At 42.5% G+C, this 22,977-nt stretch overlaps 1 protein-coding gene across 1 annotated transcript in view; it reads left to right on the top strand.

Annotated features, from left to right (window-relative positions):
- Nucleotides 1–2,027: 2,027 nt before the first annotated feature.
- PRICKLE1 (prickle planar cell polarity protein 1) overlaps nt 2,028–22,977 on the top strand; it is a 105,617-nt gene continuing 84,667 nt past the window's right edge. Inside the window, exon 1 of the mRNA XM_080660666.1 lies at nt 2,028–2,295. The gene's annotated coding sequence lies outside the window, so the exon portion shown is untranslated. The remainder of the gene's footprint in view (nt 2,296–22,977) is intronic.

Here is a 22,977-nt window from a genome sequence, read left to right on the forward strand (position 1 = left end):
CTCTTTCCACCATTAATAGAGAGACCCAAATGCAAGAATATATTCTCCTCATGAGCTTCTCCATACCTAACTCCTCCTGCTCCTAATGCCTACTGGCCCACGGAAGAGGGCTTTCTCATGAGGATGTGGCTATAGGAATTGAATGATGCCATCTTCCACTCCATTCTCCATTGATTCGAGTCCACTGCCATGCAGTTTATTGGGAAACTGCTTTCATTCGAAGGTTCTGATTGAGAAAAGAGATAGGCACCCAAAGAGGCTAAACAGGAGAGTGGACATTTTCCCCTTGAAATACCGCTGTTCACTACCTCTATGGGTGGTATAAATAATTTTGTCAGTCAGGGGCAGTTCCGGAGTTTAGATAAAAGCTAAAAATGTATAGCTTAACGGAAGCATTTGTAACTCTGGCAAGGTAGACACAACTTAAAATGTAAACTCCAATAAAATGCTGAGGAGCAAGACAGCCTAGGTTGCTTTGCCCAGATTCCCATCAGTCACAAACACACACTGAGCAAGTGGGGTTATTTCAAAAGCAACAGCTTTGTTTCCTGAGTTATCTGTGCTCACAGATAAGGAATGCAGACCAAGTATCTTGAGGGGAGAAAGTTTCTACAGTGCAGGAGAGATCTGAGTCAGAGTCCAGCACGGAGGCCAATCATCTCCCTAGTTTTGTATCCTCTTCTCCTCCTTTTGCCTTTCGATGTTATTTCCTTACAGCTTCTTTTGCATCTGCTCAGTTTTTGCTGAGAATTTCCTTGTTTCATTCCCAATGAAAATCAAGATTTGAAAAAAACAAATCTGAAATTGGCAGTTTTGATTTGGAATAAAAATTGCATGAATCAATACTCTCCCCATCACCCTACGCCCACATACAGTACATACACCCATCCTCATCTTCCTGGAAGATAAAACAGTACCCTAGAGGGTGTGGAAGGTGGAGAGGTCAAGAAGCTTTGCAGAGATGCTGCCAAGTTGGGGTTAGTAGCTGCCCTGTGGTCTGCAACCTGGGGGGGGGCGGGGGGAGGGATGGGGGAGGGACGGGTAAAGAGGGGAGAATAGTACCTACACAGTGTGAGACACCACTGCACAGAGTAAGGGGTTCTAAGGTGGCATCAATGTCAAGGCAAAACTTTCAAACAGGCTGAGTTCTAGTTGATTCTGGGCGAATGTGCTTGAGAGCCCAGCTCTGGGAATTGGGCAGACTGAAAACATGGAGAGTAGCTTGACCAATGAAAAATGATCGTCATGATCAAATTAATAGTTTGACCACCACTGGAAGTGCACCATGCTAACTTGGGCCTGGCTCCTGTCGTTGGGGTGGCTGAGGTTTCTGAATACACTCACTCCTCACACTTGGGGGCTTTCTTGGAGATGAACAGGGCCATCCAGGAGGGGAAGGAAACGGACTAGAGGCTGAATCTTCAGCTTTTTGCTCCGAAGCAAGTGACAGCCCAGCCTAGGATGGAGTCCAAGTGGGTCTCCAGCGAGGCCAGGCGCACAGGAAGGAATCTAAGAGTTTAATTAACTACCTACGCCCAGACCCCCCCGCGGCCCCCCCACCCCCACCCCACACACACATACACACAACCAATGGAAAAGAAACCCAAATAGGCAAACCCCAAACCGTCTGATCACAGAAAATTGGGTTTGTCCTTTTTCTCCCTAAACATCTTTCAATCCATGGGGGGGGGGGGGGGGGGCGGGGGGCGCATAAACGGGGGCGGGGCAGAGGAGACGATGGAACTGCCCTTGGGAACACGGGCTGCGCCTGGGTGAACTTCTAGCAGATAACCCGCCCCCTGCTCAGTCCAGCCGCTGCGCGCAGAGCCAGTCCTGCCCAGCTGGCCACGCTCGCCGCCTGCCTCGCCTCCGAGAGCCGGGAGACCACCTCGCCTTTCGGGCCGAACCTGGCTGAGCGTGGGTGCGCCGAGAGCCTGGATCCCGCGCGGCATCCGCGCTCCGCGTTTTCGCTCGCGCCTGGCCCGGCGGCCGAGGGCGGGGTGCGCGGCGGCGCGCTGCGCGGGGCTGAGCCGGGGAGCACTCGCAGCAGCCGGCAGCCAGCGCCGCGTACCTCCAGCGGCCGCCGCCGCCCGACAGCGCGCCCCGGACGTGCCTGCTCGCGCCCCCTGCGCCCATTTCCCCGAGGGGCGCCGCGGCCGGCACGGCGACTGTCCGGGCTCTGGATGGTCCGCACGCTGCCTGCCCTCGCCCACCCCTGACGCCACGGACCGCAGCCCCGCAGACCCAGCGCGGCGCCGAGGACCGTCCAGCCGAGTTCTCCGTCCTCCGCGCGGGGTGAGTAGCAGCCCGGCGCCGGCGGGCTCTGCAGAGGGGTTGCGGGCGCAGCGTGGGGAGCGAGCCCTGCAGAGGAAGGCCGGCACCCTCGGTGTCACTGCGGGGTCTGTGACACCTAGACTGGGTCGGTGTGGCAGAAAATCAGGGAGAAGGTCACAGTCGGTTTGTGGGCTGTGTGAAAGCAGACATGGGCTGCAGCACCGAGAGGGCTGCAGAGAGGCTGCCCGCATGGCTCCTGTTTGCTGCATCACAACCAACTCTCCCCTGGATTCGCTCCTGCCTGGAAGCCCGTGCAGTGGCCCCAGAGTTGGGGCGATGCTGGCGCAGGGAGGCGAGGGTGCGTTGGCTTGTGTCCGCCGCTTAGGATCGCCTGTCACCTACCGGCGTCGGGAGGGAGGGTGCCCATTCTCTCTCGAGGCTTGGGGGGGGGGGCGGGGGCGGGGAGAGAACCGACTGCTTTTTGGCAGGGGTGCCTCAGCTCCCCGCCCCACCTCCCTGCCCGGCGAGGAGGTTTTCTGGATGCAGCACGTATGTGAGAAAGAATGGGAGCGTCTCCCTTCCTTCAGGCAGAAAAAGTTAAAGAAACTGGGCATGTTAATGATTAGCAGGACCGGGACTCAGGATGCAGCAGAAAGCTGTTAAATTTTCATTGCCCTCTAAGAAAAACGAACGGCAGCGCCGTGTTATTTTGGGACTTGGGGAAAATTGTCCACAGATTGTCTTCAGGAGGCTGAAGAGCGAGGTGGGGATGGGGCGGGGGGGGGGGGGCGGGGGGCGGGGAGGTCGGCTGGCACCGCACTGAGTTCCAGTTTGCCCAGGGAGGATGCAGAACCACAAGCCAAACACGTTTGCTTGCTGATGTGAGAAGGCGGATGGGAGGCCGAACTGCAGCCATGGACGAGGTGAAGAACACGCCATGGGAACCTGCATAAAGAGAACACCTTGCCTCTCCGGAGGAGTTCAGAGGCGTCGGTGCCGTAAAAAGCCTGTGTATATATATGTGGGGCTTTTAGGATGAACTTTATGAAGGACAGATTATACTTAATGAAATTGTCTCTGTGCACGCGGGACAGTTTGGTCTACCTACTCATTTTAATCAGTACCTCAGAAGGCTGTGTCTGCAGTTGATGTTATATAATTGATGGGCTTCAGCATCAGATATGTTTTAATGCACTTTGGGAGTGAAAGGAACTTCCATCTGCCCCTTCAGCCGGGCCCAAGGTGTAGCCGGGTGTGCGTTTGCTGCATGTTTGCCCTGATCCTGCTCCAGATGTGTGAGCTCAGCTGTTGCCTGTCACTTAGGTGACAACTGGCCTTTTCCCACTAAGCCTTTGCTGCCTCCATTATCCTTAGGGAAGTGTCAATGTGCAGCCGCCTTCTATTATCCAGAGTGGACTCTAGCCCCTTGGGAGGCTGCGGCCTTGTTTGACCATCCCCAACAATATGTCTGTTTTCAGACTCTAGGAAAGAAAAAAAAAATTCCCATGACAGCAAGATAGATACATTTTGAATTAAGCACCAACTTAATCCAAAGATTCTGCTTTAATCAAGACAGCTCTGGAAGGATGATGCAATATTTGTCAAGCCTTTTTCTCTGGAACAATATTTACTCCCACCAGGGGATTTTAAACTTAAACAGCAGCCATTTATCTTGCTGTCTGGTGGGGCCCCGTTCAGTTGGCCTCCAATGTGGTCCTAGCTTAGGTGGCTGGGGAGGGTTTGGGACAGAAATCTGTCATTGTAGCCCAGCTGGAGCCTGAAGAAAGCCAAATACAGCACCTGCTGGTACCAGAGGGTTTTTAAATGCCATCAACTGGTGAGTCAGGAAACACAGAAGGAGATATTTTACAAGCTCTTCCAGAAATGTTTATACAAAGGATTTAAAGGTTAACAATGCATGTGCTCTACATATTAAAACTAAAAGGTGCTAGAAATAAATGCACATTTCCCACAGTTAAGTGTTAGCACACTTGATGATGAACTTGAAAAATCTCTGCTTTAATACATCATGGCTAACAGTAGTGACTCATTCTTGTGAATAAGCCCAGGGAGACAGGGAGGGAGGGAAGGAATGGAGGAAGGGAGGGAGGGAGGAAAGAAGGGGGGGGGGGAATTGGATGGTACATAGAGGTAGCCATGTTGATGTGAGCCAGTGGTTTTCCTTCCTTAATTTGGTAACAATTGGTAACTTATCACTCTGTGAGCCTGTTGGTTCATAGGTTTTTAAAAGAAAAGTGATATATTTTACTAAAGTGGCAGATGTGATCAGTTCTGCCAGCAAAACCAATGAAACTTTAAAACATGATAAATCATGTTTTTATAATCAAGATCCATGGAACCACCATTTGTTTTATAATAAAGGAGGCTGTAATGAGTCAGCTTGGGTCACCCAAATAAAATCTAATATCAGCTGGGAAGAAAAAAATCCTTATAGGGTTAATAGCTAAACTATTAAGAGTCAGATGTGGGTAAAAGTCTGGTTATTCATAATATCCTCTCCTTTTGATAACTCAGAAAAGATAAAAGGTTAAAATTTGAAGTTTTTTAAATTAAGTATTTTAAAAATTAAGCTTAAATCTAAGTTTTAAAGAGTGACATTGTAAGATACCTTCTCTAAAATCTTTTATAATGACAATAATAACAAAACACAGAGTTGAGTATTATGAGTGACTCTTCATAATACTCAGGAAATGGAACAAGAACTACAAAAAAAAAAAAAAAAAATCCCAAAATTAAGTAGCTCTTTTTGTGGCCTATACCTATAGTTTGGCTTGTCCAACATTATGGGAAATTATTTTGAGGAAAGATTATCATTGGTATTCTAGTTACTGCAGTTAATTTCCTCCTTAAAGTCATTTGTAAAGAGTAATTATTTCCTTTTACAGAAGAAAAGTAATTTTAAAAATCTAAGTGATTTTCATTGAGGATGGAAATGTTCAAGATGTCACTTGATCAGAATAGGGGCCTTCCTCTCAGAAAAATAGCTCCCTCTTGTTTCCCCTTTATTTTGTATAAAATAATATCAATTCTTGAACTCTTAGTTGTGTGAGAATATTCAATGTGCTTAAATCCAAGTGCAATTATTCCACAATAAAGAGGAGTTAGGAAAGTGAATGAGCTATGTTTCTTGGTTGGTTGGTTGGTAAGTTGGTTAGTTGGTGGTTTAAGGAACCATTACTGCTTTTTCTTGTGGCCACAGAATAAAACAGTGCCCTATTTCCCACTAATATCTTTAGAAGGTTGGTGTGAGCAAACGAGTTGGGAGAGGAAGACACAATACTCCGGGTGCCAAGTGGTACATTGGTGCCGTTCCTGGAAACCTCAGGCAGCACGGGAGCCAGCGCTCCAGGGTGCCAGGGACCGAGGTGGCATCAGGGAAACAGCAGCCCTCCCCGCTTCTGGACTTCTCCACCGCTGGACACACATCAAGTGCAGCGCCTCAGCTCCCCAGTAACTAGTACTCACACCTTATTTATGGCCGCGCCATCGTGGAGTCAAGGACATTAACTGCATGTGTGTTGGTGAAGCAGCATCGTGGAGCAGTGGGAAAGGCCTGGCCCGACTGCATGGGGATCCACCGATACCTCGTTTCCCCCATTCCCCTCTCTGCTAAAGGAGAGATGGTGGGAAGAGACATGCCTTGCAAGTTGGAGCCCGCTGATGTCATGACACTTCTGGCGCGGAGACACAACAGAATAATCAGATCCCTTTCCTGCGTGCCAGAATGACACGATTTTTCCAAGAACCGTTCCCGAGCCAGTGGTCTACTGGCCCCAACTCTTTCCAGTTACTAGGGGGGATCAAACCTCTCCACGAGAATGTAATAACTCTTCCCGCGTCTCTGTTTTGTGCACATGTTTAAACTAAACTCTAAGTGCATTTCGGTCACTTTTAAAGGGACCTCTCTATAGGAACAAGAATGATTGCCCAGCCTGAACTGATTAGACCCTTTCGGGTTCATTTCCCTATAAAGAGAGATTTTAAATTTAAAACAAAAATAAAAACGTCAGCAAGGCAGAAGCAAATGTCAACATTTTAAAACTTAGAGCTGTAAACTAGCAAGCAGCTGTCATTTACCTTTACTGAACTCCCTTCCCATCCCCCTCCTCCCTAAGTTTGGTCCTAAGTGACCCTAAAAAACAACAGACCAATTAAACTGAAGTTCCACTTTTCTCACTGGGTAGATTGGGGGTAAACTCTTGGGAGAGATGCCTTTCATTTCTAGTGGATTACACTTCAGGAGAGAAAAAAAAAAAATGAGTTGTGTTATTTCAGTTGCTCTGGTGCTGAAGTCATGATCTCCTTTCTAAGAGTTTGTCCCGATTCCTGATTTATAGCCCCCACCAGCTTTTGCTTTGTGTATGCCCCTCTCTGTTTCCTTCTTTTGTCTTTGGGTCTCTGGAAAGAAAGGTTTGTCAATAACACGGTGAAAATATTGCAGTCAGATGCAGACCTGTAAGGAGACTCCTCCGTGCAGTGTGCTCTCACTCAGCTGCCCTTCTTTTATCTGAGGCTCAGATCCCACAGCTCGCAATTATGGTCTTTGACTTCGGTAACAATTCTGTTTGAAATGTTTCCAATTACACACAATATTGGCGGCATGTAGCAGCTGCATGCCAAAAAGCATTTCGAAGTATGTTCCAAGAATCAGGCTGTGTGATTGCTTTTAATTTAAATAAAGGCTATTTGGTTTCCTGTGACGTTTTTTAGAACTACCTTCACACACACCCCCATTTGTGTTACCTTTAAAAAAAAAAAAAAAGTCTGATATAAAGTAGACACACTTAATGTGATACAACATTGGCCCTGGGTTTCTAGGATGGGCCTTTGCTTTGAGCAGGCAGAACTGAACTGTTCAAGGAAACCTGAAAGAGACATTGTACAGCAGTTTGGATTTCCCCAAAGGAGAATAGGTTATCTGATAGCATATTATCAGTAGCTAATATTTTCAAGCATTTCCCCCTTCTTTTTTAGGAATCTGTCGTTATCATTATCTTTTTCGATCAATGGAAATTGTTGGGTACACTATCTTTCCTTCAAATTCCTCTGTTCTGTTTTTTTTGTTTTTCTTTTTGTGAGCCCATGAACATGTGTGAAAAACGCATCAAAAGGGGAGAATAAGGACAATAAGAATATTCTTAAAATGGGAGATGGGCGGGGGGGAGAGAACCAAACCCTCTAGATTTGCCCCCTCTGTGGGCTTCAAATCTCTGAACACTGAAACCTTTTAAAAGGGTAGTGGTTAAAGTCTTTTAATAGCTACCAGATATACTTGACTTATTAAATCTGCAAATAAGAAAATATACACTCTCAGGACATGGAGTGAAGGGATTGGTTATAGGACTGGAGGGGGTTCTGTTTCCAGGCTGGTTTGTTGGCCCATTTGAAACATAACACCTAGAGCTAGAGGCTATCCAATAGCAAGGTGCTAAGATGGTCCTAATTAAGATGTTTTCACATAGGCTCTTTCAATCCTGGCAAAAACATCCAATAGAGTATAGTGCTTCTTTGGGTTGAACAGTAGTTGACTTGCATAAATGCCAAGATCTCTTCTGGCATTTTTGGAACTCCTCCATGGTGTAATAAATAGTGCTGTGTAATCCAAATTTGTAAATGCCATGTTTCATGTAGCCCCTGTAGAGACAGCTGAAATTAACCCGGGCTGCAGGGATCATTGAGATCCTGGAGGTTAGGTTACTGCCCAGATCCAAAGAACGACCACTAATGAGCCATAGTGGAGGCCTTTGATCAGACCTAGGAGAAGGTGTGAGGCTGGCCTTAGTATAGCAGTGTACTGTGAAGCAGTGCCCACCAGCCGCTGCTGAGACCTTCCCTTTCTCCTTGGAAACTGTCTTTCAATTAAGTAGACCTTCTTAGAGGAAATTTGCTCAACTCAAGGTAAAATGAGGTTTATGCTGCTTTACCATCTGAGCACCCCAGTCTGCCAGACACCCGACCCACACAGGCCCATTGCTATAGTGACAAAACCTACAGGAGCTATGGTTGAAATAGAATGTCTGTTAAAACCCTTTTCTATATTGGCCAGCTCTTCTGCCCTCATTAAAATGCTGTCTTCTGGATACACACCTATGCACTCTCTCTCTCTCTCTCTCACACACACACACACACACACACACACACACACACACCATTCTGTCAGTCTAATAATAGTAAACTGACTTAAAACCATGTTATAATTTCACCAAAGGCATGTATACTTTTTTTTTTTTTTTTTTTGCTTATCTCACTGATAAGCAAATAATATGGTAATCTCCTGAAGAAACTCTTAACTTGTTAACTGTAACTGATATCTCCGACTGTTACTTACATACTTGAATAATCTAGGTTCCTTAGTTAGGATCTGAAAAAGGGCTAGATAGAGTGGCATTCGCTTTGTTTTAAAACATGTCTTCCAAACAATGTAGGGCATGGTTGGATTTTATGCAAGAAGACTGCTTAGTGCTCTCGTGTTGAAATACTTGTTATAATGTGTGTCAAAAGAGACGGCATTTTAAATTCTTCTGTGACTATGTAATTAATAAGTATGTTCAGTGCTTGAAGTATATGCATATTACATAATTTTTAGCAAGAGATAAAGTTAGGTCTGAAGTGCATTAGAGAATCACAGATGTTTCTTGTAAGGAAATACATATGCTCCAGAGGAATTTTGAACTGCTTTCTGATGCTTAGCTTTGTTCATTGCAAGGATCATATGAATAATTTCATTGAGTGGCCTTCGTTCTTATTTACACAAGCCTTGAGAAAGGAGCCGAAGTGATAAATAACTTGCCCCCCCCTCACCTAGTTCTGTAATGCTTCAGCCTTTTATGTTCTTGTGAATGTGGAGGGAGGAAATAAAATATACAGAGAAGATGTTTGTGTTTAACTAACTTAATCATATACTAGTATGTTCCCTTTGTGGGCCTTCTATAAGTTTAAACAGCTTGGCAGGCTAATGGCCAAAAACATGTCCTCAAATACTGCCAAACATGTTAAAGGCAGACCAGGCGTTCCGCATATTGAGGTATTGGAAATGGATTTTTTTAACCTTCTGAATTTAAAGGAATAAACCAGAGGGGAAAAAAATATCACACTCTCCTTTCCCCCTCCTTACCCACAGAAACCTAAATTATTATTCATTGCAGTGCTGAAATGAGACATTGATAGGAATAACGATATGTGTGTGGGAGTGTTTTAAACTAGTTTGATTTGGCTGGTTTAGCAGGAAGCAACCAGGTTGCCATGGTGTATGATGGGTCTTTTTTTTTTTTGTATGTATATGCTTGCGTTGCCTGTAGACACTGGCTTTTTAACTTTGGTTCAGTAACTTTTGGCCAAGTATTTGTTTATTTATCCTGTTTCTTCTTTGAGCAGACATTCAAGAATAGATGGTAGTGATGTGGTATAAAAATACAAAAAAAAAAAAAAGGACCGTTTTTCTATAGTCTTTTTCTGAAAATCAGAAAACTTGGACTGTAGTATAATAGCTATGTGATTTCCGGTCAGCCTCTCAGCTTCTCTGGCCCTCAGTTTCCTCATGTATAAAGTGAGGGAATTAGGCTAGATCAGTGCATTTTAACCAAAGGTTTGAATTGTAAACACCTATAGAGCTTTTTCAGAATGCAAATATATGAAGATGTTTAAGGCAGTAGGTTTGAGGTGGAGTCTTGTACATTGAACTTGAAAGAGCTCCTCAGGTAATTTGATGCACCAAGGATCTACTGATTAGATAATCCTTAAGAGTGTGTTCCAGTCCTAAAATGTTATATTTCTAATCCTATAGGCTCAACACTCTCGTTCGTTCCTTCCTTCCTTCCTTTTTTCCTTCCTCCCTCCCTCCCTCCCTCCCTCCTTCCTCCCTCCCTCCTTCCTTTCTTCCTTCCTTCCCCTTCTTACCTTTCTTTCTCTTTTGTTCATTCATTCATTTATTCATTCACTCATTCCTAACAGCTATGTTCATTCCTAATGCTGCTTTTAAAATCTTATAGTTATCATTTTAACCTAGCTCCAGGAAGATCTTTGTTCTGCTCCTGTGAGTCTGTGGTAATTAATGTGTGGGAAAAGCCATGTTTGTTCTCCTTTTGGGTACCCTCCGCCTTACACAATGCCTGGCATTTAGCAGACACTTAACATCTACAGAGAGTCCCAAAAGTCAGGAAAGTTTTTGAAAATGTAAAATTAGTTATGTTTTTAAATAATATGCTCAATATGGTTGTTGTTGTTTGTCAACCTCCAGATACCTTTCAGGTAAAGTGCCTCTAAATTTAAACAATGGGTATAATTATTCATCTGGAAAAACAACATTATAAATACATTATTTTTCTTATGTTTCCGGATTTTGGGGATACTCTATAGTGTTTTGATTGTTTTTGTTTGTTTTTTTTTCAGATTAACAATTGCTTTAAATTTGAAGGTACTTCACCTGAAAAGATAGCTGATAGAGGTTGACCCCCCCCCCCAAAAAAAAGATATCAAGCATATTACTTGAAAGTATAATTAGCATACTATTGAAAATTAGTTTATTCTATGAAAAACATGATTTACCCTTGTTTCCTTACCTATTGGGCTCCTGCATTTATTGAATGAATGAATGTCCAGTTTTCTGTTGTCACCTTAGAGTGTGTCCATTTAAAAAATAGTCCCTCCCAGCCAGTGTGACCTAGTGGTTGAGCATCAACCCATGCACCAATATGTTACCCATTGGATTCCCCGTCAGGGCACATGCCCGAGTCATAGGCTGGATCCCCAGCAGGAGGCAGCCGATTGATGTTGATTTTTTCCTCTTCCTTTATCTTTCTCTCTTTAAAATAAATAAATAAATAAATAAGAATACGTTATGAAAAGAAATAGTCCCAACCATATCACCACAAAGGTTTCAAAGCTTATCTGACAAATGTACAACCTTATTACAATTTTAAGTCTTATTTTTAAGTACTTTAAATTAAAAAGATAAAAACAAATTAAATAGCTCTTTACAGGGTGGGAGAAACGTAGCTTTACAGTTGTTTGAATGGAAAATAATACAATAATAATCCTATCTAATAAAAGAGTAATATGCAAATTAACCATCACTCTGCTACACCCACAAGCCACACCCACAAGCTAATCAGGAGCGAGTATGCAAATCAACCCAACCAAGATGGCTGCAGCCACAGAGCGAGCAGGAGGCTTGGGTTTCCCGGGTAATGGAGGAAGCCAAGCTTTCCACACACCCTGTAGCCTCCACTCAAGGCTACAAAGTTTCAATTATAGAAGATAAATAAATCCTAACAAAAATGGCTGTGGCCTCAGAGCAAGCAGGAGGCTTGGCTCCACTCAAGGCTACAAAGTTTCAATTGTAGAAGGTAAATAAATCCCAGATCCCAGGGCCTCTGCTTGGGTCGCCAGGGGGCGTGGCCAGCCTGCAAACCACCACAGGCCCCTCGCCCAGGCCGCCCCATGCCCCAACGGAACCCCCACCCTGATCGGGGACACCCTTCAGGGCAAACCAGCTGGCCCCCACCCATGCACCAGGCCTCTATCCTATCTAATAAAAGAGTAATATGCAGATTGACCATCACTCCAACACACAAGATGGCTGCCCCCATGCGGTCAAAGATGGCTGCCACCATGTGGACACAAGATGGCGGCCACAAGATGGCCAGCAGGGGAGAGCAGTTGGGGGTGACCAGGCCTGCAGGGGAGGGCAGTTAGGGGTGACCAGGCCTGCAGGGGAGCAGTTAGGCATCAATCAGGGGAGTGGTTAGGGGGTGATCAGGCTGGCAGGCAGAAGTGGTTATGGGCAATCAGGAAGGCAGGCAGGCTAGCAGTTGGGAGCCAGCAGTCCTGGATTGTGAGAGGGATGTCCGACTGCCCGTTTAGGCCCGATCCTACCGGGATCGGGCCTAAACGGGCAGTCGGACATCCCTCGAGGGGTCCCAGATTGGAGAGGGTGCAGGCTGGGCTGAGGGAGACACCCCCCCCATGCATGAATTTCGTGCACCAGGCCTTTAGTCTACCTAATAAAAGAGTAACATGCTAATGGACTGTACCTTCGCGACACCCACCAGCCAATCAGGAGTGAGTATGCAAATTAACCCAACAAAGATGAAAGTTGCTTTGCATACACTTCGTGCATCAGGCCTCTAGTTAATAAATAATATAAGAATAAACTGTTTTGTGTACTCACAACTATAAGCCTACTTTTGCCCTACACTGTATTAATGAGTGTTTCTTTGGTAGTGTGTGTGTGTGTGTGTGTGTGTGTGAGAGAGAGAGATTAAACCCTTTGTCCTTTTCAACAACAGAAATACCAATTTCCATTTTTTTGGATTAGTGATACAATCTTAAGCTAGTTAATTATAAATTATTTTATATAGCCAGCACTTATTTTGATCCTTCTATAGTCATAATTAGATATATCTTTCATACCATATAAAATGCTTTAAAACTGTTCCTATCCATACCTTCTATAAGTTCACTTCCACAATGTATATGTATTTTTGTTCTAGATAAGATAATTCAGAATTTCAATAAAATATGATAAGCACACTCAGTTTTTCTAATAATAACTATGATGTATCTGAAAGTTTTATTATTAAGCATTGGAGAATTCTGTTGCATAGTTTTGTGGAAATTGGTTAAAAAGGTTTGTTGTCCATAGTGTGTCTTTTCTTTTTCTTCTTCAGTCTTTGAAATTTTGGGTTATTTCCTATCATTATCCATTATTTACCATTACTGTAGAGCAAAGGTAGGGAACCTTTTTTCTGCCAGGGCCATTTGGATATTTATAACATCATTGGAGGGCCATGCAAAATTATCAACTTAAAAATTAGCCTGCTATATTTGGTCAAACATTTCATTAACTCACCCATAATGCGTTGACAGGGCCAGTGCAAATGACTTCATGGGCCTTATATGGCCTGCAGGCCGGACGTTCCCCACCCCTGCTATAGAGCATAAATAGACAAAATAAAAAGAACTTAAACCAGTCAGTACTGCTTCTGGTTGTGAGCTACATAGTACAAAAGAAAGCAGAAATTTGATACTTTATGTAGTTCATTTGAATTTGTTGTTGCATATGCCATTCTTAGAGGGGAGGGTGTTTTGTTTTAAGAGCTTTAAAAACCCACCATTCCAAAACTTGGGTAAATGCCCAGTTTCCTTTGAGCTTCTTCGCTGTGTAGGCATGGCCAGAAGCAAAGTCAGCTAGCTTCGGCACTTTTTTCATCCCGTATGCCCATTGCCAAATCAAATAATCAGGGCCTCAGAGTGGAAATGTCTACCTGAATTATCTAGGTTGTTTGCACAATGTAACTGGAAAGCTCTCTCTTTTGATTATGTGAAGAGATACTGTGAGGAACTTTAGTTAGGAAAAAAGATTAAGTTGTATGTACAGGGTTTAAGGGTCATTGGAGATAAACTGAGAGTTGGTTCAAGTATTGTATAAAGCTTTATTACTTGTACATTTCACTTCCCTGAAATTTACAGCAAATCTCCCTGTTTGTGCTAGACTTCAAGCTAATACAAAAAGACACCTGTAGGTCTTTCCAGATGGGCTCTTGGCTCACTCCATCCTTTTGGTTCTGTTCAAAAGTCACCTGATGTTAGATAGGCCTTCCTGAGCACCCTATATAAAATAGCACCCTTGCCTTTCCTCAGACACCATCCAGCTCTCCTGAAACCCTTTAACCTGCTTCTCCAAAGCACTTATTATCTGACAGGTATTTACTTAAATAGTTGTCTCTTCCATGAAAAAGTCTTTATTCCATCTTGTCTACTGCTTTATCCCCATTCTTAAAATATGCCTGACACATAGTAGGTGGCTTAATATATACTGCAGAATCAATTACTATCTTCTATATATATAAAAGGCTAATATGCAGTGTCCCTCGAGAGTTCAACCGGGAGTTCTATCACTCGTTATGATGTGCACTGACCACCAGGGGGTGGTGCAGAACAAAGGAAGGCCCCAGCCGGCAGCCAGCAGCTGGGGAAGTGAGGCCCCGGCCAGCAGCCAGAAGGAAGACCCTGGCCGGCAGTAGGAAGGCCCCAATCGGCCCTGATTGCTGACCAAGCCTAAGGACCCTTCCTGTGCATGAATTTCGTGCACTGGGCCTCTAGTAGATATATAGGGAGCTAGCTAGCTATGCTTCTAATTGGAGCACTCCCTCCCCAATCTAATAATATGTAGTGTTAAGCAGGTTAGAGAGTTTTAAGCTTATATTCTCACTAGAGGCCCCATGCATGAAATTCGTGCATGGGGGGTGGGGTCCCTCAGCCCAGCCTGCACCCTCTTCATTTTGGGACCCCTCAGGGGATGTCCGACTGCCGGTTTAGGCCCAATCCCACAGGCAGTCAGACATCCCTCTCATAATCCGGTGGTTGGACATCCCTCTCGTAATCTGGGACCACTGGCTCCTAACCGCTCACCTATCTGCCTGCCTGGTTGCCCCTAACTACCCTCCCCAGCCATCCTGGTCACCCCTAACTGCCCTCCCTGGCCGGCCTGGTCACCCCTAACTGCCCTCCCCGGCCGCCTGGTTGCCTCTAACTGTCTCTGCCTCAGCCCCCTCCACTGTGGCTTTTTCCAGAAGGATGTCCGGAATATGTCTGGTCTAATTAGCATATTACCCTTTTATTAGTATAGATTCTTATGACAGAACTATAAAGTTAGCAAATGGCCACTCTCATTTTAAATAGTAAGCATTTGTGGACCATTTTAATGTTATATGTAAAATAAAGACATGTAACAGCATAAAGGCAGAAACCAGTATTATGTTTTGACCTAAGCAAAAATTTTCAGAATAGAGATTTTTGTTGTTGTTGTTTTGGGGAGAAGGGGAATGTGTGTGTGTGTGTGTGTGTGTGTGTGTGTGTGTGTGTGTGTGTGTGTTTGCAGCTAAAGTATCTGAGTTGCATAAAGCGAGAAACATGCTAGAATATAAGGAAAGAGACTGATCAAATAAATACCCCTCTCCCTTCTTTCCACCACAAACTGATCAATGAAATGCAATCATATAGCAAACTGATGCCATGTTAATAGAAGTAAGATTGAATATTTGCAACAAGAAAGCTATGTGACTGTCCTTTTCCTAATGCACCCACACGACTTAGTAAACTTAAAAAAAAAAATAGAGGCAATATCATCAGACAGTCTTGTGATGTTGCTCTGTATGTTAAAACAGAGTTGTTACTTTCACTCAAGAAATCCTGACTTAAAGTCCCTGGCTGAGTAGCTCAATCAGTTAGAGCAGTGGTCGGCAAACTCATTAGTCAACAGAGCCAAATATCAACAGTACAACGATTGAAATTTCTTTTGAGAGCCGAAAATCGACTTCTGCGCATGGGCCACGAAGTTTCAATCGCACTGTACGTGCACGCCTGCACGTGGTATTTTGTGGAAGAGCCACACTCAAGGGGCCAAAGAGCTGTATGTGGCTCGCGAGCCGCAGTTTGCCAACCACTGCGTTAGAGCATCGTCCCAATACACCAAGGTTGTGGGTTTGATCCCCTGTCAGGGCACATACACAAATCAATCAATGAATGCATAAATAATGGGAATAACAACTTGATATTTCTGTCTCTCCCTTCCTCTTTCTCTCAATTCAATAAATAAAATTAAAAAAAAAAATCTGACTTAAATTCCAGAGGTGAAAAGCTAATCCTCTAAGTGATTTCTGCTAGCTTGTTAGGAAACCTAGTTGCTTGAAATTATTATTTTAGTGTCTCAGTTTCCATAGTTAAATTGGCAGTGAGTCAGCTTTCCTGTTAAAGAGCTAAGCCAACTTATTGTCCAGAAATTATCATGTTTTAACTCAGGGGTTCTTTACTAAAAATAAGACTGTCTGAAGGACACAAAGCACTTTCAGATGCCTCTCCTGCATTTTGTGTGGAGGTCTAACCAAGGTTATCTCTGATTTACTGATGAAGAAATTGCCTGTCAGTTCAAGCCACAGCTTCCCGAGGAGCTTTAGTTTGGCAGTTTCTAAACAAGTTAACATTTGCTGTTCAGTTTTTAGAAAGAAAAAGAAAGAAAGAGGTGTGCCTCAGTTGGTTGAGCATCGTCTAAGGTACCAAAAGGTTGGTGGTTTGATTCCCAGTCAGGCACATTCCTGAGTTGTGGGCTGGATCCCCAGTAAGGGGGTGCAGGAGGCAGCCAATCAGTGTTTCTCTCTTTATCCCTCTCTCTCCCTTTCTCTCCTCTAAAATCAATAAAAACATATTTTTAAGAAATAAGCAAGCACTAGTAACTGATATAAAGTTATGTAAAGATGTGTCATTGTTTTGTGAATATTACGGTGTGTATGTGTTCGAAATTAAATGCTCTCAGATAGCCTCTCCTACTAACTAACTTGCATGTGATCTTGGATAAGTCACTGAATTTTCTGTACTTCTTACCTGCTCTTGGACTCAGTTTTCTCAGTTATAAAGTGAGAGACTTGGTGAATTTTTTGGCTCAAAATTTCCTAGTTCTAAAATACTGTACTGGATTTGGAGACTATAATTTCAGGGGGGGGGGTATATAATACATTGGAGCTGATATTTTTTATTATTTAACGATCTACTCAAAATTATTCCTATTACCCAGATGCAACCTTTAAAAATGGCCTCTTTATTCATAATTAAGTGTGGATAATTCAAAATTCAACAATAGCTGTGCTTTAAAGAGTTAAGAGAATATACACTTTCCCTTACCAAAAGTCTGTCTTAATAGGGTACATTAGTGTTTAATATGAGGAGCTAAAAAGTACAGTAATATTAAGAGCAAATAATTAGTCTGATATGTTTACAACAATGGCATCTTATGTTCAGACTAAAACTTACAAATGTGAGTTCTGTGTTTCTGCATAGGACATGTGGAAATTTTTAAAGGTGGAACTCAAAGTGGCATGTTCACTTACTCATGTGGTCAACAGTGACTGTAACTTTGTATAAAAATGTGTGTGTACATTGACCAAATTGGAATTAATGTTGGGAGCTTTAGAGAGAGTTTGTTGTAAAAGAAAAATAACTCAATATCCATTTTAGCTACATTCCTAATATTTTTTAAACTGTAATAATATTCTTATCTCCCCCACTCTCCCAATAAAAGGTGGTGTAACCATACAATAAATGGCGAAACTCTTTCTCTATTAATCTTAAATACTACATGTTGGCATATGTCACCATACCTACTGGCCTGGGTATTCCATTTTTGCAGCACTGTGATTAATTAAATCACTAACTTCTTAGCAGATTCTCAGGACCTTGGATCTTACTCGCATTCTAATTAGGCTCATCCTGAAGTCACAAGCAGCCCACCTTGAAGTATTATAGTATCTGTATTATATCGGAGAAGATGGAGTTTGTGAGTCGTTCCCATGAACACAGCAGTGAGCCATGGCGCATCCCCCTGCAGGTTCCTAAGTGACTGAAGTGCTGTTGCAATAGGAAGGACTGTATAAATGTGACATTAATAATCACCAGTTTGAATCTGGGTCACTTCAGCCATGACTCAAAGATCAAACGCTATCAGATGGTAATGAGTGTGTGAAAGTACTGCAGGAAGACATTCCTTCCCTTAATGACACCTTTGTGGGCCTTCTCAGCGACGGTTAGAGTAAAGCCGGCTGCAATAGAATAAAGCCGCCCGTGCCCCTTGGTCTGGAGGCCAGCCCTCCAGGGTCCAGTGGGCGCACTTCTGTGGAGAAGTTGTAGGAAAGGTTCGCGGTGGTTTCTGTTGTTGTAGCTGCTTCCATGGATATACAGAACCTTTCATCTTTTGCCTCCTTTGCTGACCATTTATTTATTCACTTCAAAGTGATGGCAGCTCTTTTGCATAGTCTCTGCCATTTTTTTCCTCTTCCTGAAAACGAAGAAGAAATTGCACTTACAAATAAGTGGATGTTAACCATTTAATGTTAAACGTAACTGGTTTTATTTCCGTTTGGGGATATCATTTTCATTGGGACACACCTTTATGGAGCCCCTGTGGTTTGCCAGGCCCTATGATAGGCTCTGGGAATACAAACATGAAATAAAAGAGGTTCCTGTCTTGAAAGAGCTCACTGTTTTGCAGGGAAGGAAGGCATTTAAGCAAAATATTGTGGTAGAGGCAGGAATAGAGAAATGTACTAGATGTAATAGTGTCATAAAGGTAGATTATAGTGTGGATTACTGAGGAAGGCTGCCAAGAGAAGGAGATGGTTGAGCTGGGTATTAACGATTGAATAGGAGTTGGCCAAACCATTAAATTGGAGAATGACCCAGTCTAGGTATGTAGAAGACTGTGGGCAAAAGCAGGAAACATGAGACTAGCATGATGCTCAGTGAATAGCAAGACGATATTTGGCTCTAAGATTAATTATGCTTTTAAATCATGGACTTATTGCCACCTTTATAAAACTTCAGTTCCAATCAGAAAGTATTCCTGTGATTCTTTTTCATGTGGTTGACCTTAAACTTCTGAATAAGTACTCTCTATTCTCCCTCAATGTTGCCTCTACCTGGCCAGCCTGCCGGGCATTTACATGTGTGTCTTTTCATTGTTATGGTGCTACAATCTAAATTTATTTACTCTTCGGTTTCACTGCCAGGTTTCAGTTTTAGCCTCGAGTGTTTAGACAACATTACAGAATGAGTGTTATACTTCTATGACATTTGCTTTAGTACTGTAAGAGCTTCCCACGAAAGCTAATGGTTGGAAAAAAAGAAGCGTGAATGTCACCAAGTGGCTTCCATATGTGTTTTATTGTGTCAGTTTTGTTTTCATGAAAACTTTTTTTTAATCTTAAAAAAAAAAAAAACCTTACCAAACAGAAATAGCAGACAATAGGGATGAACAATATCTTCATTTCCTGATTGTTATCTCTTGAACTCCTGTTTTAAAAACTATGATTCAGCTGGGGGAAATAAAAGCCATAACAATATAATTTTAAAATACTGTACTTTTAAAAGCAAATCATCTGTGTTTGTTTTTCAAAGCTATAATCAATTTTTAAGTTGGAAGGTTCCCCTGTGGTTCAGTGTGTGGTTCTTCAGTGTGGTGATATTAAAATTGTGATTTAACGTATTTTGGAATTTCTGCCATCTAATTGTTCATTGAGCAGTCAGGACGCTTTCAGGCAGTCTGGCGTGTGATAAATATTTTGCAGCACATGTGGCTGAACATGCCAATTTCAAAGGGCTTTACGAGCTTTGATTAATTTTCACAACCACCAGATGCACTCTGCTTCATTAACGGGAAGCCCACAGACAGTAGAGCTCAGAGCCTTGCTCGAATTCTTCCAGCAAAGTGGGTTTCAAACTTCTTTTGGATACCTACCCACTTTTCTCAACCTCAGCATGGGAAGTGGGACTGTTCTTGTTGGGAGGCAGAAGAGGGGCTCGTTATAGGGCCGTCTTATGTATTGAAATAAAAAAACATACGAGATGCCAAACTTGAATTCCAGATAAATAATATTTTTAGTGTAAGTGTGTTCCAAATATTACAAGTCCCTAAAAAAAAAATGAGTTGTCTATCTGGAATGCAAATTTAACTGGGTATCCTGTGTGTACCTGACAACTCAGAGCTCCTGGCTGTCACCCCACCCTCAGCCACGTGCGGGTCCTGGTTCTCTGGACACAGTTTGAGAACGACAGATAGAAGAACTCTATACGGATGCTGAGAGAGAATGAATAGTACAGAATGGGATCGCCTCCTTGGCGGTGTTAGAGAATCTCCATGATCATGCATCCATCGCTGCACAGAAAAATTTCAAAGAATTGCTGCCTTTCTTGTTCCTTAGGGTAAAATATTTCAGTCTCCCAGTCTTCGGGAGCCATGTTTGTTAAGTCACCTATTTGTAAAGGTCAGTTGAACTCCTGTGAGTAAGGAGAACTGATGGTGTAATGAGAACTGCAGGCTGGCCAAGGAGAGTCCATACACATAAAGGGAAAAGTGGGTGGGAGCTTCTGCACGTGATTCTAAAGCAGCCCAGGGGGAAGATGTCTCACACCGGCTTCTTCTTGTCCTTCTGGTCTAGCTGGCATGCACCATGTTTTAGTGGCCCTGGCTTGATGACAACACCCATTAAAATTATTGGGTTATTTTGCTCCAGTATTTTAAATTTTTTTAAATTGATTTCAGAGAGGAAGGGAGAGGGAGAGAGATAGAAATATCAATGATGAGAGAGAATCATTGATCAGCTGCTTCATGCATGCCCTCTACTGGGGATCAAGCCCTCTTGTTTTATAGGTTGACACTCAGCCACTGAACCACATTGACCAGGCTGCTCCAGTATTTTAAAGCAGTCCTTGGATATCACTCTCACTTTTCAAACCAACTCGCCCATTGAGTGTTACTTCTTCGGCCATTAAAGTTCTCACTGTAACCCAGCATAATCTGATTGGCGGTCAGAAGCCATTAGGTTTGTTTAGGGTGAAGCAGGGACTCCCAGAGTAACGGATGAAACATGTTTCTTAAATATACAAGAAACTAAGGACCCTCTTCTGCCTCTGTGGGAACCCAAGTGCTTTGGGTTTGATGCGCTGATAACTCCCTATGTTGTGGTGTTCTTTCCTATTTGCAAAAATGTTAGGAGTGGTTTATTTCATGGTGGTTAAATTGGGAATGGATATGATTTTATTCTTTGTATCTTTTTCAATTTTTCCAAAATTTTTGCTATAAGTATGTTACTTTAAAATCAGAAAAGCAAGTATTAGTGATATCCGGGGGCGGGGGGGGGAGTAGGTTTACAGTTGTTCATATGGAAAATAATACAATAATTAATAAATAATAATACCAGAATAAACTGTGTTTCACGTACTCACAACTGTAAACCTACTTTTGCTCCACCCTGTATTTTAAACATTTTCGAAGGCACAAAAGCCCATAAACAATATTTCCATTTTTAAATGGAAATCATCTGAGATTTAGATGATAATTTTTAAAATTTGTAAATGTTTATATATCTTTGAAGGTCAGTTATAATGTGAAATCTACCCAAATTGTTTACACTTAAAATTTATCTCATTCATTCATGCATTCGTTTATTCATTCAGCATCTTTATTGAAGAAATAGAATGTAGACGTATTTCTATATATTACAAGAAAGAGGGCGTTGGATGGAAGGAAAAGGAAAGGGAGACCCAAAGATAGAGGGCCCATGATCTCCATCCTTAAGGACTTTACTATCTTGTGGGGTGGCTGGAGATGTACTCAGACAGGTACATCTGAAATGGGGAGAAAAAGTGATTGGCCTTACTTAGCAAATGAGCTCTCTGATGTTCAGGAGGCTGTGTGTCATCATCAGTACCTGAAGATCACCTGCCATCAGAATCCCTGGTTGTTTTCACACACCAGGCCTGGAGCCCTGGCCTGTGTTGCTCAGTAGTTAGATCAGCCTACGTACCAGAGAGTGGCAGATTCTATTTCTGGTCAAGGGCACGTACCTGGGTTCCAGGTTCAAAACCTGCCCAGGTTTCTCTCTCACATCGAGGTTTCTCTTTCTGTCTCACTCTCTCCCCCTCCCTCCCTTCTACTCTCTCTAAAAATCAATGGAAAAAGTATCCTTGGGTGAGGTTTAACCAAAAAAAAAAAAAAAAAAAAAAAAAGGCCTAGGATGCTGCTTCCCACTGCTGGCTTTAGATCCAGGCTGGATTTGTGCTGGGAAGTTTCATCCTACCTTGGGCTGGTTTCACGGATTTTGCTTTTAATGAACTATATAATATAATCTACTAGGACATTTTCTTTTCTCTGTTAGCTTCTTTTTTGAATTCTCATGGAGCAAGGAATAGCCTTGTAATTTTATTCTTAGGATACTTCTTCATAAAATCCCTTTTACTGGTCTTTTTTTTTTTTTATGAGTCTGAAACTCATATGAATCTGTAATATGGGAAAAGCCCAAAATATTTGTATTTTTTCTATTAAAATATTAACACGTGCACAGAATTACCCATTCATTATTTTTACCTCCTTTTCACAGTTCATATGGGCTACATTTTACTCTGCATTTCTCAGTGGCCTGATGAAGGTGGAATTTAACAGGCCATTTGAGGGGATTTGCATGATAAAACCTAGGAAATTAAAGGTTTTGTATTTGCTAAGAGAACCTTTGAGGTTAAGGTTAAATTCACACAGACAATTGCATATTAAATTAACTGAGTTATTGCTGACATTACTATGTAAGTGTGAAAAATAATCTCCCAAATGTACAAAATAGTTGCTTTAAACTAAAGCAAAATATTTTCTTCTTTAACTATATGTGTTAAAGTTTATATAATAATTTTCAATAACTTACTAAATGTTAAAATTTTTACTTGTTTAAATGCACTTTTGGATTTGGAAATCCACAGAAATAAATACGAAAGAACTTTTTAAATCTTTCATATGAATAAACTCGGAGTTTTCTAGAAAGAAAAAATATGTGTGCGGTTTGGAATTGCCTAATCATAATTCTGGGAGCTATTGAAATCAAATAAATGTCTTGATCACTTGAGCTGCCAGATGGAATTTTATCTCAACCCAACATAGCTTCTTTCATACACTAGGACTCCTGTGATTTTTATCACAAAATCACATCTTACCCTATTTGGAAGGCAGCCACTCAAGCGTGGAATATGACAATTGTTTAACAGTGCATAGTAAAACTTACATAATTTATGACTCACGGAAGGGAACAGGATCCAGTTGAAACTTCAGGGTAATTCAGGTAGGTGGACATAACCACCCAGGTGTCTTGG

This window comes from Plecotus auritus (genome assembly GCF_963455305.1).
Source record: "Plecotus auritus genome assembly, chromosome: 3".
NCBI classification, from domain to species: Eukaryota; Metazoa; Chordata; class Mammalia; order Chiroptera; family Vespertilionidae; genus Plecotus; species Plecotus auritus.